The sequence below is a fragment of the Ascaphus truei genome, chromosome 14 (genome assembly GCF_040206685.1).
Source record: "Ascaphus truei isolate aAscTru1 chromosome 14, aAscTru1.hap1, whole genome shotgun sequence".
NCBI lineage: Eukaryota > Metazoa > Chordata > Amphibia > Anura > Ascaphidae > Ascaphus > Ascaphus truei.
Genome location: NC_134496.1, coordinates 38871532 through 38889137, shown reverse-complemented (window position 1 = coordinate 38889137; position 17606 = coordinate 38871532). Strand labels below are relative to the sequence as shown.

General features: G+C 41.4%; 1 protein-coding gene across 3 annotated transcripts in view; it reads right to left on the bottom strand.

The window, feature by feature from the left end:
- The window catches only part of LEKR1 (leucine, glutamate and lysine rich 1), a 114731-nt gene that overhangs the window by 72157 nt on the left and 24968 nt on the right, over window positions 1-17606 (bottom strand). The window lies entirely within an intron of this gene.

Genomic DNA, 17606 nt, shown 5'->3' with positions numbered 1-17606 from the left:
GGACTTGCTTTCATGGACAGTTCGCTTCAGGTCCTGCCACAACATCTCGATGGGATTTAAGCCATTCTAAAACGCAGAATTTCTTCTTCTGCAGCCATTCGTTTGTAAATCTGCTTGTATGTTTAGGATCATTGTCTTGCTGCATAACCACTTTCAGTTCAGCTCACAGACAGATGACCTGACATTCTCCTCTAGAATCTTCTGATATAACGCAGGATTCATAGTGGCTTCAATTATGGCAAGCCGTCAGAGGTCATGAAGCAGCAAAGCAACCCCAAACCATCACACGTCCACCACCATGCTTGACGGTTGGGATGAGGTTCTTCTATTCGAATGTAGTGTTTGGTTTTTGCCAAACATAACGTTTCTCATTGAGGACAAAAAGTTTTACCTTTGACTCGTCTGTCCAGAGAATATTGTTCCAGAAGTTTTGTGGATCATCTATGCGCTCTTCGGGGAATTTCAGATGGGCAACAATGATCTTTTTAGAGAGCAGTGGTTTTCTTCTGGCTATCCTTCTATGAACACCATTCTTGTTCAGTCTTTTTCTGATAGTTGAGTCATGAACACTCACATTAGCCAAGGCGAGAGTGGCCTGCAGATTCTTCCATGTTACTCTGAGATGCTTTGTGATTTCCTGGAGGGTTTGCCGGGTTGTTCTTAGAGAGGTTTTGGTAGGAAGACCGCTCCTGGGTAGAGTGACTGTGGTCTTCAACTTTCTCCATTTGTAGACTGTCTGACAGTGGATTGTTGGAGCCCCAAATCCGTAGAAATGGTTTTGTAAACCTTTCTAGACTGATGAGCATCAATAACTGCTTTTCGGAGGCCCTACGATTTCTTGTGATCGTAGCATGACGTGTTTTCCCACACCTGTATGGTGAAGACCAAAATCACAAAGTTTCTGATCTTTATATAGGGTAGGGCCTCCCAAAGTCGCACCTGAAGATCTACAGGCATACCCTGCATTAACGTACGCAATGGGACCGGAGCATGTATGTAAAGCGAAAATGTACTTAACGTGAAGCACTACCTTTTTCCCACTTATCGATGCATGTACTGTACTGCAATCGTCATATACGTGCATAACTGATGTAAATAAGGCACTTGTAACAGGCTCTATGGTCTCTCCGCTTGCGCACAGCTTCGATACAGGTAGGGAGCTGGTATTGCTGTTCAGGACGTGCTGACAGGCGCATGTGCGAGCTGCCGTTTGCCTATTGGGCGATATGTCCTTACTCGCGAGTGTACTTAAAGTGAGTGTCCTTAAACCGGGGTATGCCTGTACCTAATTATTTAAGCACCCGATGATTCTAATTATCCCCTTTAATTTAGCTGATAAAACCAGGGTTTCACTTACTTTTGCACATAGTTTAATTAAATGACCCTTACTTGTGAGAGGACAAACAGTTAAGTATTTAACTGTATATTTTTTGTCATATTTAATGTAGAATTGGGAATTTTTGTCTATTGTTGTATACATTTGGTCACACCCAATAGCACTCCTCCTGACACAAATATATACTGTATGATGTGGTGGGTGTTGTGGTTAGAGCTTGTAGGGATTGTGTATGTTTGTACTATTGCACACACCCGACTCTTAGACAAACAATGAGTAATTAAGTCACACATCATTTTGTTTTCAAAGACATGGAATTGGTTAATATGGACCCTATAGGATATTTAAGAGGACTGGTTTTTATTCAAGGTTATTATGGAAAAACTATGGAATTTCCGTATGTGTTATTAGAAAGATTTTCCGTTGTGTGCTATACAATAATATGTCTTCTAATTTGGTCATTCCGATCACCTCATACAACATTCTCAATTTGAGAGGAAAATGCCCCCTGCACATACGAAAAGCAAACATTTAAAGCCCCATTGCATTGACTTTCAAGTTGGGGTCGCTTTCGAAATCTGTATGTATGTGCATCTTTGTATAGCGCCCCCATATGTACATAGCGCTTCACAGCCGTAATACATGTGACAAAATAATAGGCGATTGTAGGAGGACATGTGCAGAGGTACACAATGGAGACTGTTGTAAGGTGTAATCATAACAAGGCTTTATTGTGCCTGTCGCTTAAAACACAGCAAAAAAACAACATAAGCTAAATAGTGAGCCAAACAAAGAAAACCTATCTCTGCTTTGGAGACTATCTACACATATAGCTCAGCCCTCTCTGACTGGGTTGGTTAGCTAGGCTCTTTACCAGCCCCAAATATATAGCATGAAATAAGCAGATATAGAAAGTCTCATAAATGAAAGTCTTATCTGTTCCTTGTGGTTTGGAGGGAAAATCTTCTCTGTCCCTGGTTCAGCTTCCTTTTCCTCAGGGTGTGTCAGCATTCAGGTTTAGAAGTTTCCCCTGTGTCCTGAAAGCAGCTCTGCTATTTCTTCTGGCAGGGCTCAAGACAAGTGTCCCTTCCTTGGTTCAGCCCAGTTGTGGACTAAGGAATCTCTGTCCTGTCTCCAAAGTTCAGCTCAGGTGTGAGCAAAGGAGTCTCACTTCCTGTCTGAAAAGACAGGCTTTTCTAAGCCATCTAAATCAGGCAGGTGGTGTTAGTTAATTGTCTACCAGCAGTTAACCACCACACTGCTGGATCAGAGGCACATTTGTGAACAGGGATAAGTCCCCTGTTACATACCTCCCCTGTTTGTGGGAAGCTCGGGCTTACCACGGCCAAAGCCCATCCTTCCACTCTCATTCGAGATCGTTCTGTGACTTGAATGAGAGTGGATGGAGGAAGAGAACCCTGTGTCCCACTGGGATTGGAGCCCTTTCTCCAGTTAATTTTGTCTCCTCCCGAAGGTGCTTGAGATCAGCACTCCTCAGTCGCTCGAGGAGGACTTTTTCCAAGTAAAGTCTTTTTACCGAGTGCGCGGTCATGAGATTTCCGTTGCGTCAGGCACTCCTCTTTTTGTAGACAAACTGTATGGCAACAGTTGTAGAGCAGTTAGGACTAGCCTGTAGAGTTTTCCGCTTTTGAAGCGGTCTTTCTGCACCTCCTCCACACAACGGAGTCGCCAGTTCAGCTTCTTTGGGACTGAGTTGCACCTCCACCGCCCTTTCCAGAGAACATCCTATCTTTTCAGCTTCCTCAGCTAAGGATTCTTCTGGCTTTGATTCTGCACTCCTACCTCTGTTTGTTGCCTGTTGGGCAGCTGTAGGTTTGGCTAGTGCTTTCTTAGGTGGCTCAAACTTCGTAATCTTGTTTTGAAGGTGCGTGGAGTCCTCAACTCTCACTGTACCCTTGTCCTCACGGGCATTAGTTACTGTGGGATACTGGTGCTTGGGCAGAGCCAATACCTTTTTTCGTATTGGAGGAATCTGTAAGTTACTGGTCTGCAGAGTCTCAACCTGTTTGAGTGCGTCTTGCAAGTCTCTTCTCAGGGAATTTATCTGGGTACTTTGCTTTCTCTGAGCTTGCTTCCACATTTTTATTGTATTGTGAAGCACTATGAACTTCTTTGCTTGGGTCACAGTTACTTGTTTTAGTTTCTGGACCTTCTTGTGCTCCCTTTTGTGTCACATCACCTGGGTTCTAAGCTTGGCCTCTAGCGATGCTTTGGTGATGCTCAGGGTAGCCTTCAGTTTCTCATGCTGCTTTGCGGGGACATACTGGGTAATCAGACGTTCCTGCAGCACTTGAATTTCTTTAACAGCCTGCAGATTTTCTTCCTGCAGAGTTCGCTGCTTCTCCTCGGCCTTCTCGAGGTGCGTACGCAGACCTTGCAGTTGGTTCTGCAGTCGGTGCTCTGCTTCAAACATCTTACCTTCCAAAAGTCTATTTATGTCTTTAAGCTCATGCAGCTTTTCATTTTTTTCCTTGACGTCGTTTGTCAAATTAAAATTTTCTTCTTTGAGTTTTAAGTTTTTTCTTTGTAATCTTAAATCTTCTCCTTTTTCAGTCTCTGTACTATTCAGGGCCTCTTTGCAGTCCTCCTTCCATTTACGCACATCTGCTTTGAGAATGACAGTCTCCTGGCGTGAGACTTCCTTCTCTAGGTTGAGGGTCTGAAGCTCCTTCTGGGAGACTTGGAGATCTGTATTAAGATTGACAATCGTTTCTTTAGAAATGTCCAGCTCCTCAGTGAGACTGTGTAGTTCCTTTCTGGAAACTTCCAGGTCTGTGCGGCAGCTGTTGGTCTCATGATGTGAGGCATCCAGTGCTCTGCGGAGTGTCTGAACCTCTTTCTGAGATACGTCCACCTCTATCCGGACACTGTTGACCTCCTGTTGTGAGGCATTCAGCTCTATGCGAAGAGTGTGAACCTCTTGCTGGAAGACTGTCATCTGCTTCAGTGCCTCCTCATACTTCCGCTTTAGCGTAGCCACCATTTTATCAGATTGGCTCTGCTTTTCATCCATGGCGGAAATAGAAGCATTTGCAGTATCTAGCTCAGTCTTGAGATCGTCCAATTCTGTCCTGGCTAAAGAGTAAATTGTGAGCACATCTTTTTGTAGCCTCACGTTATTTTTTTGTAGTTCTGTGTAACCATCTTCCTTTTGTTTCAATTGTTCACGGAGCATATCACAGTCATGCCATGTTGGTTGAAGGTTCCTCACTGTTGGCACCGGACAGACACTTCTTTGGGGTACACGACTTCTGCCTTGGGCCCTCTGGATATTCGGTTAACCGCGGGACGAATTCTCCATTTTCTCTAGGCTGCAGGGCAACTCGGTCCCCCTTTTCCTCCACAGGATCTGCGGACGTGTCTGTTCCTTCCACGGTAAGTGAAGAACCACTTTTCTTTTTCTTTTTCCGCTTTTTTGTTTTGAATGACTCCGTCCCATCAGGAATACTGGGGTCTCCTTCTTTATTTGATACTTTAGCAGCTTCATTATATACGCCAGGCTTTTCTTGCAGTTGCTTTAGCTGACAGAAATATTGGGTGATCTGCTGCTCCCGCTCTTTCTCCTGCTGATCATATTCGTCATCAAAGGGAGCGGTCTTTTCGGTTCATGCCGAGTTCAGGCACCCCCACCATTCTTGGGGTGTTTTGTGGGTGTGACTCGGTTCGGGTTCCCCGTAAGAGATGTCTTCCTCTTTATTGGACTGGAAGGGCCTCTCTTCCGTGGGGTAGGGTTCATTACAGGAACGCTGCATCTTGTCCTCCATTTTTAGGCTATCAGGTGTAATTTTCTTCCTGACCTCTGGAGGCGCTATTGCAGCCGTTGCGACTGTATTTGCTAGAACCCCCAATTGTGGTAGTCCTAAAGGTGGGCATATTTTGCTTGTAGAGGTCGTAGCTCTCACAGGCATCTCTGTAGACTTTTCTTTCTTGGGTAAGTTTTACAATATCAGCAGTACTGTGCATGCATTTTTCTTATCAGGTATACAAGATGTGCAGTTGCTAGGTAAAAACGTCTATTTGCTTTACACCATTTACTTGCTAGGTATAATCTCTCATTAGGTATGCTGAATGTGTAGTTGCTAGGAAAAAAACTTCTGTTTGCTTTACACCATTTACTTGCTAGGTGCAATCCCTCCGCTTCAGCAACAGAATTTGGTTTTCTGCTTGAGTTCAGTAATTTTCAGTCTCATCTTTGGGTATTATGGCATTCACACTTCAAACTTTGGGTGTCTGTTTTGCTCCCAAAATACATAGGTAGACTTTTTTTTTTACTTGCAGAAAAAAAACATTCTCTGCAGTGGAATATTTCTTTCATTCCCGGCAGGGTGACTCAACACTCAGCAATTGGCTCTGGAATACCTTTTACACAGCTCAGCAATCCCTTTTTCCCCTGTAGGGCAATTTTACACTCAGCATTTGTTTGCTAAAAATTCCCGTTTCAGCACAGTCTTGTATCAATTTTCACACTTTTCTGCATATACTCCATTCACAGCTGGTAGCCCTATGCAGTGTGGCAACCTTTATTTGCAAAATCGGTACCGCTCGTGGGTCACCATCTGTATTCACTGCTTCAGCGAAACTTTTGAAAACAACAAACACCTATCCCTTTTTAAGGGCTGACTCACTTCTTGAACCCTGACTATGGCTGGAAGGCAAAACCCTTATTTCAATGACCATATTACACTTTGTGATAGGCAAATAAGGTTTAGCTGCTTCAGCAGTCTCTCTCCTCTTGGAAACAAAAGAAAACAGCGCACAACGCCAAATAGTGAAGTAAATTCAACAATGTATTATCAGATTAAAAAGGGGGTAATATATCTGCGTACATGAAAGAGATTGGTAAAAGGCATGTAGTGTGTATCACACTGTTTACCACTCGGCAGCTGTTGGCTGTAGATTCAGGTGCTTGTTTCTCTCTGCTGATGCAGCTCGGTTGATTCTGGGGCAGGACGTCAGTCTTTCACTCCCAAGGGGATTTCCCTTCATGCAGCCAGGTTCAGCAGCTGGTATTGGGGCTCGGTGAAATCGCTCCGGCTTCCTGGCCGATATGGAGCTGCTCCTATACCTCAGCAGGTATATCCTCTGCACAGAGGTAGGACCGCAGCTCACTGGGGTGCCCTCAGCGTGCCACGATGCCGCTCCGTCGCGGGACGCTGTGTAGTGACGTCACTGTCTCCACAGCAGTGGTGGATTCAATAGGGAAGTTTGAAAAGTCTTACAAAGTCTCTCATAAGTGTCCAAAACAGCACACAGGATGGAATAAAAACAGGACAGGCCAGTGTATAGACAAAGGCCAATATAGGTAGATATAAGGCAATAGAATGTTACATCCAACGCGTTTCGTAGTATTAACTACTTCTTCAGGGAATAATTATGCCATTACCCAGAGGTCTTATATACCTCACATAGATACCTTATTGGTCAACCAATTAGGAATAGTCCAATCATCTATAGTAGGTAATGGTCAATGTGATAGGGAAGATGTATAATTTACTTTTTAAAACAACAACTTTATTGACAAAAAAGAACAAAACAATACCTATTTAATATAAACTTACATATAGACAAAACCTAGCATAAATAATTAAAAACATGCTGGAATAAAAGAAACACAATATTAGTTGACTTAAAATAGATACCATCATTACTTGCATAAAAAGATGTAGCTAGAAAAAAGCGTGAAATAAAGCAAAGAAAGCAGAGATAGAGAGATACATATTACATCCCCTATGTACCAAGGGGTGGTGAGCTAAAGATTCAATAAAGTGCCCAAATATCCACATCCTCATTTAACCCCTTAGGGGACATAGTATCTAACTTATGTATCCAATATGTCTCTTTCGATGACAATGTTTTAACTCTGTCCCCTCCTCTTCTATTTACAGGAATCATCTGAATCCCCTTAAAAGTGAGACTTGACAGATCTTTATTATGGTGTATCAGGAAGTGTCTAGATACACTATGTTTATCAAAACCATTTTTAATATTTCTGACATGTTCCTGAATCCGAACTTTAAGGCTGCGTTTGGTTCTGCCTACATATTGATACCCACACGCACATTCCAATAGGTATACAATATGTGTAGAGGTACATAAAATAAAGTCATCAATTTTAAAAACTTCCTTCGTTACTTTTGAATAAAAAGTGTGTTTGTCAGGATGTTGATATTTACAAATCGTGCAGTTACCACAGATATAGTTGCCTTTTGGTTTAGGCCCTAGCCAGTTCTTTTGCGATGTTGTATTGCTCTTACTTATAAAAACATCACTAGGTGCTAACAAGTTTTTAATATTTTTGGCTCTCCTATAAATAAACCGTGGTTTGATGTCAAGATGTGATCCCAAAATGGGATCATTGCACAATATGCCCCAGTGTTTTTTAAAAACCTTTTCAATGTCTCTATGAACCGAATTAAAGTCTGTAATGAAGGCCACATTAAGAGTGTCATTTTTTGTGTTTTGACCTTCTTTATTTTTAATCGTGGATCTATTTTGAACTAACATATCCTTACGATCCATATTGCGTACCCTTATGATCTCTTTTTCTAGAAGTTCCTTAGGATATCCCCTCTCTCTAAATCTCCAAAATAATTTGTTAGCCTGTTGGTTGAAAACCTCTAAACTACTACAGTTACGTCTGAGTCTCACAAATTGCCCCCCTGGTATGTTGTTTATCCATGTCTTTTTGTGATTACTATTCGCCATCAGCACATTGCTGGTATCCACCTCCTTAAAGAAGGTCTCAGTCTCCACAGTGCCATCCATTTTGGAAGTTAATCTTAAGTCCAAAAAATCTATCTGGGTGGCATCCACCTTGTGTGTGAACTCAAGATTGTAGTCATTCCTATTAAGGTTGGCTACAAATGCACTGGCTGAATCGTAATCACCATCCCACACACACAGGATGTCGTCTATGTAGCGTCTCCACACAACGACAATCCTGTGGTATGGTTGGTCGGGCATGATAAACTGAGACTCCCATCTTCCCACGTACAGGTTTGCGAAGCTGGGGTCAAACCTGGTACCCATTGCAGTTCCGCAAACCTGTAGGTAGAAAGTGGAGAGAAACAGGAAATAATTATGTTTCAGTATAAAACTGATAGACTCTAGAATAAATTCTCTGTTTAATGGATGCAGATCAGAGTCTGATTCCAAAAAGGAATTAACAGCATCCAACCCTTTCTGATGAGGTATATTAGTATACAGGGATTTTATGTCACATGTAATCCATACATATGAACTTTTCCATTCAAAGTCTTTAAATAAATTTAGAACTGCTGTAGAGTCCTTCAGATAAGAGGTTAATTTTCCAACATACGGTTGGAGAAAAAAATCCACATATTGACTAAGGTTGGCTGACATAGATTGTATACCTGACACAATTGGGCGTCCAGGTGGGTCAACCAGAGCCTTATGGATTTTCGGCAAGTGATAGAATATGGGTATCCTAGGAAATTCGGAAAATAGAAAAGCAAACTCAGTTGTGGTGATGACGGACAGGGCTACTGCGTTGTCTAATAGTGCTTTAAGCACCCTTAGATATTCTGCTGTAGGGTCCTTAGGTAATTTTACATAGGACGATGTATCGTTGAGAAGCCTTAAAGCTTCTTTTTCGTAGTCACATCTATTTTGGACTACTACGCCCCCACCTTTATCTGCCTGTCTTATAATGAGGCTTTCGTCATCACGCAAGGTTTTAAGGGCTAAGGACTCACTGGCACTGAGGTTGTGTTTAATAGTACCTGACTTAAAATTATTAGATAAAATGTTAAAATCATTGATGACCATATTAAAAAATGTATCAATATGATGACCCTTGGAATGTGCGGGATAAAACTTGGATTGAGTTTTGAAATCAGTATGTCTGATCTCAACTTCCGTTTCTATATTACTCACAGAAACCATTGCAGCCTTATCAGAAACAAGATCCCTATCTTGTTTCAGAAAGTGTCTCTTTAGGGTAATATTGCGAGTGGCAGAGGTGTAGAGGAGCACAGCAGCATTTCAGCATTACCCTCATTTTGGCGATCCACCAACTGGCATGCTGCCAAGAAACGCTGCTGTGCTCCTCTACACCTCTGCTGCTTGTTTACCCTGAGAGGACTGCGCGCAGGAACAGATCCACGCATCAAGGACACCACCAAGGGAGGTAAAGGGCCTAGGCCCATTATTATTTTACCCTCCAGTGCTGGACTGATTGAGATATTTCCCCAGGGTGTAGTACACCATCAATAGGAGACCTATTTTGGGGTACCCGCGTGGGAACCACCAGGCCTCTGGTTTCACACCCTGGGATGTTATGGATTATACTTTATGTCCCTAAACCTGGATCCACTATGGTATAAGGAATTATCAGTACAATAATGAGCTATCTATGGTGATGCACCATAAACACCATTTACCTAATATTGCGAGTGAACTTATGTAGATCTTTGAACAACTGGAAGGAGCTGGGTCCACAAGTTTTGGAGAAACTCAAACCCCTTCCAAGTACGTTCAATTGATCCTTGTTTAAAGCTGTTGAGGAGAGATTAAAGACCCCTTGGTTCACTACGGTGTTCTTTCCCAAGAGTACTCTCTTCTTTTGTGCTCTGGTCCCTCCTCGTGTTCCTCGTCTGATGTAACCCTTTTCTTTCTTTTCTCTTGAGGGGTATTCTGTATATCTTTTACTGTGTTCACCTTCCTTTCTAGTCTGGTTCTTACCAAATCTAAAAAAGAAGGTGAATCTGTAGTGGGTTCAGGTCTAACTGGGCATTTAGGTGAATATCTAGGGGAGATCCTGGGTGAGTATTTAGTTGTTCTTGGATGAGGGTCTTTATGCTCATATTGAAAATTCCTATGTTGGCCCTGTGGCCTTGAGCTATATCTAAAGCTCTCAATGTAATTTTTCCCTTTATAGTTGGGATTACAATACCCATTACCATGATTAGAGCGTGAACGATCTCTATCTGATCGGTCATTCTTACTAGTTCTGCTCTCTCTCCTTTGTTCATAGGTGTGGTAATTTTGTTGTCTGCTCTTTGAATGTGCAGATCCCCCTCTTCCTTTTTTATGGGGGATATATTCATCACCTACTACTCTTCCTCTATCCTTTTTTGCCCAGTCTCTTTGTCTCCCTTTCTGGTAATCTAGTTTGTCTCTTAAAAATTTATTGTGTTTCGTTTTTAAAAGTTCATCTTCCTCATACTCTAATTTGACTTTTAAATCATGCTCAATCTCCGAGCAATCAGTATCTATCACTATCGGTTCTAGTGCCTTAATCGCTTTCAAGATCTCCTTTTCTAGATCTTTGATCTCACGGTTCCTTTCGTAAATTATTAGCCTAATGAGGTCATTAGAACACTCATCCTGTATTCTATTCCACTCCTGCATGAACTTGGGGTTATCCTTACCGAAGGTTGGGCTTTTTGAGAATCTAAATCCTCTTGGTATTCTACCCACATCCAGATAACTCTGAAGGGTCTTAGTCTCAAGCCAATGTTTACCTTCTGTAAGCAATAACCGTTCTAATGTTTTAAAATGATCCTTAACTGTGAGCTCTGATGGTTCCTTGTGCTGACCATGTAGCACTTCCTCAGTAAAGAGGAGTTTAAAATGTTCCTCCCTTTTCTCCCTACAGTTAATCAAGCTCCAAACCATGTTATGAACCTACTAATGTACGCAGACAAAATTAATAAAATAACAGTGATTGGTGATAATTAGATGTGCAGCAGCAGTGATTGGATGTGGATATTTGGGCACTTTATTTATTTATTGAATCTTTAGCTCACCACCCCTCGGTACATAGGGGATGTAATATGTATCTCTGTATCTCTGCTTTCTTTGCTTTATTTCACGCTTTTTTCTAGCTACATCTTTTTATGCAAGTAATGATGGTGTCTATTTTAAGTCAACTAATATTGTGTTTCTTTTATTCCAGCATGTTTTTAATTATTTATGCTAGGTTTTGTCTATATGTAAGTTTATATTAAATAGGTATTGTTTTGTTCTTTTTTGTCAATAAGTTGTTGTTTTAAAAAGTAAATTATACATCTTCCCTATCACATTGACCATTACCTACTATAGATGATTGGTCTATTCCTAATTGGTTGACCAATAAGGTATCTATGTGAGGTATATAAGACCTCTGGGTAATGGCATAATTATTCCCTGAAGAAGTAGTTAATACTACGAAACGCGTTGGATGTAACATTCTATTGCCTTATATCTACCTATATTGACCTATATTGACCTATTGTGCGCTGTTTTCTTTTGTTTCCATTCTCTTAGTGTGTGTGGGGTGCTGAGCCACCCCTGCGTTTACAGCTGCAGACGCCCTTATCCCCAACACGGTTATGTGGCATTTATTATTTAATGCATAATTAATTCACTGTGGGATTTGTGGTTCAATTTTTTATTAATTTTTCTTCACTTATTTGATGGTATAGTCACTGCACTGTGTTTATTTCTATATTTATACTTAATAGGTAGTTAGGTAGTAGCGCACAGTTTTGTTTTTTGTTTTTACTCTCTCCTCTTGGGATTGGGGAAAAGAGTCCATCTGTGGTTTTGTAGGTTTCAGTGCAGTGTAAGTTTCCTGCCTGGGTGTGTATCCCTTTAATTCTGATCTCTGCTGCAGGTGAATCTTTGTTTTTGTTGCTCAGGTTTGTTTGCAAGACTGTATGCAGGCAAAAGCACAAAAAAAAATTCCACAGGCAATCTCCTGCCCTTTAAACTTCAAAGGCCCCTCTCATCCCAAATTTCTGACACCATATGTAGGAGGACATGTGCAGAGGTACACAATGGAGACTGTTGTAAGGTGAAATCATAACAAGGCTTTATTGTGCCTGTCGCTTAAAACACAGCAAAAAACCAACATAAGCGAAATAGTGAGCCAAACAAAGAAAACCTATCTCTGCTTTGGAGACTATCTACACATATAGCTCAGCCCTCTCTGACTGGGTTGGTTAGCTAGGCTCTTTACCAGCCCCAAATATATAGCATGAAATAAGCAGATATAGAAAGTCTCATAAATGAAAGTCTTATCTGTTCCTTGTGGTTTGGAGGGAAAATCTTCTCTGTCCCTGGTTCAGCTTCCTTTTCCTCAGGGTGTGTCAGCATTCAGGTTTAGAAATTTCCCCTGTGTCTTGAAAGCAGCTCTGCTATTTCTTCTGGCAGGGCTCAAGACAAGTGTCCCTTCCTTGGTTCAGCCCAGTTGTGGACTAAGGAATCTCTGTCCTGTCTCCAAAGTTCAGCTCAGGTGTGAGCAAAGGAGTCTCACTTCCTGTCTGAAAAGACAGGCTTTTCTAAGCCATCTAAATCAGGCAGGTGGTGTTAGTTAATTGCCTACCAGCAGTTAACCACCACACTGCTGGATCAGAGGCACATTTGTGAACAGTCAGAGGCACATTTGTGTACAGGGATAAGTCCCCTGTTACAGCGATATAATGGGAATAAGAGCTACAGACATAAAATTAAACATTAGGTAAAAAAAAAAAAAGAGTTGCTGCCCTGAAGAGCTTACAATCTAAGTACTGTAGTAAGTAGAGAGAATTTACAGAGACAGGAGGAGGGTGTTAATGTAGGTGCATAAACAGTAGCTACCTATATGCTTCTTTAGAGGTGTGCTTTAACCCTTTGCGGTCCAATTAATTTTCACTAAGTGCGCCAGCAGGTCTAATTTAATTTTCAGAAAAAAAAACACATACAGCTCAACCCTGTTATAGCGCGATCCGCACACACTGCATACTGCATACTGCATACACTCACAGCACACACTCACAGCTCACTGCACCCACTGCACACACTCACAGCACACTCTCACAGCACACTCAGCACACTGCACACACACCCCTATATCCAGTGTTAGCTGCTGGGGCATTGTGGGGCTGCGGGGATCGGTGCGGGACTGGGGGGGATCGGTGCCGGGCTGGGAACGGTGCCGGACTGGGGTGCACGGCTGCTTGCGGGGATGGTGCAGGGCTGGGGAGGGGGAGATCAGTGCGGCTGCTGGGAGAAGTGCAAGGGGAATGCTGGGGATGTACGGTGGCTGCGTGTGCGGCTGCCGGCGTCTCACTCCACCTCTTCCCCCTCCTCCCGATCCGATATTGGACCGCAAGTGGAAAAATATTTTGTCTAATATATTCCGACATTGGACCAGAAAGGGTTAAGATAGACCTTAAAAGGTGGAGAGAGAGGGTGTCAGTCGAGTATTGAGGAGAAGGACATTCCAATGGTGAGGTGCAGTGAGTGAGAGAGGTTTTAGGTGGGAGAGGGCTTCAGATATGAAAGGTGTAGACAGAAGACATTCTTGAGCAGAACGCAAGAGTCTGGCAGGTGTGTAGCGAGAAATTACAACTGAGATCTAAGGAGGGACAGAAGAATGTATAGCCTTAAAAAGGAGAGGGAGAATTTAATAACTAATACGGGATTTGATAGTTCAGAAGAGGTGTATATATAATATACACATACATACATACATATATATATATATACATATATATATATATATATATATACACACACACACATATATATATACATATATATATATATATATATATACATACACACACAATCCTTCTTTTGAACTAGTAAATCTAGAAATTAGTTAGTGCGTGTATATATATATTACACACAAACACACACACACACACACACTGGTATGCACATAACAGTGGCACTCCTTAAAAATGTTGACAGGCAATATGCCCGCATAATAAATCAATAAACAATAGAAATACATCACCTAAACCAAAGTTTGAAGGAAATGAAGAAGGGCATACACACATCCTGAGTGTTTAAAGAATATATTGCAGTCCAATAACACCAACGTTTCGGTACAAAGGATTTTCCTCAGGACAGTGTACATGGGAGATGCCAAAACCATATATACCCTATAGCCGGAAGTTAAAAACAAAAGACAAAAAAGCCAGTGAAACAGCCCCACAGTGCCCGTTGCCAAGCAACCTTAATAAATAAAACATGTAGCGGCTTCCAGCAGGGAGGAGGAAGCTGTTAAGGCGCAAATGTAGCAAACAGACCCAATTAATAAATGAATAACAAAGTTATCCATTAAATGATATAGAATGTATGCAGCAAAATGATGGCTATACAACAGGCCGATACATTATTGTTAAATAACACAGACTGGTGGGGGAGAATAACGTAAGGGTATGGCATTTTGTGGGCTTTTCTGTCTTTTTGTTTTTTCCCCACTTTCCTTCGGCTGTGGGGTATTGATGGTTTTGGCGTCTCCCGTGCACACCATCCTGATGAAGATCCTTTGTACCGAAACATTGGTCTTCAATATATTCTTTAAACACTCAGGATACGTGTGCGGCATTCTTCATTTCCTTCGAGCCTTGGTTTGGTTGATGTATCTTTATTGTTTATACATATATATCTGTGTATACAAACACTTGGATTAACAGCGTCACAGTAAGTATAAGTAGTGTGGTCCTCCAAACAAATATTAGCATTCTTCCACTAGCACTAAGTGATAGATTTATGCATTGGCATCAAGTCCAAAATGTAGGTCATGGGCAGAAAGAAGATGATAAATGCTGGGCTTCTTGCATCTGCCGATTTCATTAATAGTAACCAAACAATGGACCAACCTAACGGAACAAACCCTGCAAGACCTGATACGTCTCAATTCTTCTAACTAATTTGCCGAATCACATAGTGAACACAGCTTACGTTTCAATTCATCCTAGGTACCTTATACTGTACAGGAAATAGGAGTTGTGTAATACGCTAAACTGAGAGGCTAAAGAAGCCTTCAAAGATTTACATTAACAAAAAAAAAAAAAAACATCTGTTAGGGATAATTTTGCAGGAACTAGTCATGTTTGCAGTGACCCACAACCAAGACTAACGTTCTCTCTAAACCCCTTGGATACAAGGGCCAACAATGTATTGCTTTTCAATGGGGTCCATGGCAGCACAATGCAGATACTATCTGCATAATAAGGTTGCAAACAGCTTTAAAGCTGCACATTTTGTCCCATGTTTAAGCCAAGAGCTGCATTGTGTGGTGAATGCAGTGCTCCTCATACACGTATTCATTTTTGATCAATTGCAACTCCATTGCAACCTCCTTTTTGTCTTGATCAAACATTTCCTCTAGGACCTATCTATTGATGACAGACAAAATATTTGCAGGGCTTAGTAAATATGTCTAGAATTAAGAATTTTCTCAGAGCTGCTTTATAACTCTACTTTGATCTTTCATCACTGGATTAACTGCAGTGTTCTTGTGTTATGCACATACTCATAATGTATTCCATTCTCCGTCACACTGTGTATAATGAGATCATTGTTCCATTCTCCTCCCACCACTTTGGATGCTGCCGTGATGTGAAGTCCACATCATCACAAATTAACTGCCATTATTCCACCCCAGAGGTGGCAGTGTAAATAGCCTGTGTAAGTATAATTGTTACGTGCCTGAGAATTGGAAGACACAGAGAAAAACTAGATTTGGTATACCAGCTGGTTTCTGTGCTAGTTCTTTCTGGTTTAACTTGAAAAATAATTAAACAGGGGGTTGTATTTTTTGAACAACATTAATATACTTTGCAAAATCAGATTACAACATGATGTGAGAATTCAAGTGCAATTAAATATTATCACTATAATACTCTGTAACAATATAATTAACTTATAACCTTGGCACAGTGATAACCATGGAAACCACCACTATTTAATAACATTGTTTGTCAGAGATAAAACCTAATGGAAAAGATATTATAAAAGAGAGATCTGTCCAGAATACTAGAAGTTGCAGAAAGACTGATAGGATTGTAAAATTAGTACATTATACATGAATGTGTATAATTGTTTCAATAACCTTCATCGTCTGTTCTGCGTGTTCATCTGCTCCAGTATGAGATTAATTTAGTACAAGAACATTGTGATGCCATCAAGCTCAAATCATTGATAATTAGGCTTCAGGTCCTTTTTAAAACCAATTACAATACTGTGACAATTTTAATGCCGGACGGGTCTGTGAGCTGCGACACAGGGACTGAAAACGTTAATAGCAACTTACAGACAACCAACATTTCACTTCCGTCCTGCAGTTGCCCAACATATCAAACAATTTAGAGAACAGTATGTGCCTACACATACCAAATGTCTAATGACAACCCACAATAATTCCTTCCTTTAGTTTACACTGCCAGCTGTCACACTGGCAGCAGCTACCGGAAAATAATTTACTATGTGTAGAGGCGCGAGTGTCATTTTAAAGTGAATGAGTTTACCGTGTATACAACAGCCACTGACGCTTGGCGAATGAGACCCTAAAGCAAGACTGGGCAACGTCAGTCCTCAAGCGCCACCACCGTGTTAGGTTTTCAGGATATCCCTGCTTCAGCACAGGTTCTGCAATCAGTGGCTCCCTGCATCAGCACAGCTGGCTAAATTAGTGGCTCAGGAAAAGGACATTATTCGTTGGTCCTTCAGTAGCCCATTCATGAATTCCCTTGGGGATTGCAGCTGTGGTTTTTTTTTTGTTGTAAAATCAGTGTTTATTGTTTGTTTCTTTCCCCCAGTGTTTTCATGGTATTAAAAAAAAAAAAAAAGTATATCAGTGTTTAACAATAACATTTGAATTCCGTGTTTATCAGTGAACTTCTTTTAAAAAAATTTTTAAGTTCCCACACTCCCCTTGTGTTGCCTTGGTCCCCATGGCTGGGCTACTACAATTGGTGGAACTCAATAGGAAATGACGCTTCATTTGCATTTAACATCGGTTTTAACCGGAAGTGCGAGATGATTAGCCGATGATATTCTTTTTCCTGGAATCCCTCGTTATAAAATTGCACCCGTTATATGGACTTCTACAACAGGGGTGCTCAACTCCAGTCCTTAAGCCAACCCCCGCCACCCCCTACAACAGGTCATGTTTTTAGGATACCCCCGCTTCAGCACAGGTAACTCAATCAACTTGATCCAACTTGATCCATCGGTGCTGAAGATGAGGCATCCTTAAAACCTGACCTCTTGGGGGGGATCTCGAGGACTGGAGTTGAAGACCACTGTTCTGCAATGGCAATATAATGCCTTTGCTGCCAGCAGAAAAAATGTGATTTGTGCTTTAACAAGACATAGATTTGCAATACTTTCGAGGAGGAATGATTGTACGTTATGTAACAGGAATATAAAACAAGTCTAAGGGCGAAATCCACAAAGCTCCACTAAATCAGGGCTCACAAAGTGACGTTATCTAAAACAAGAGTGGACATTATGTTCCCTGAGGTTA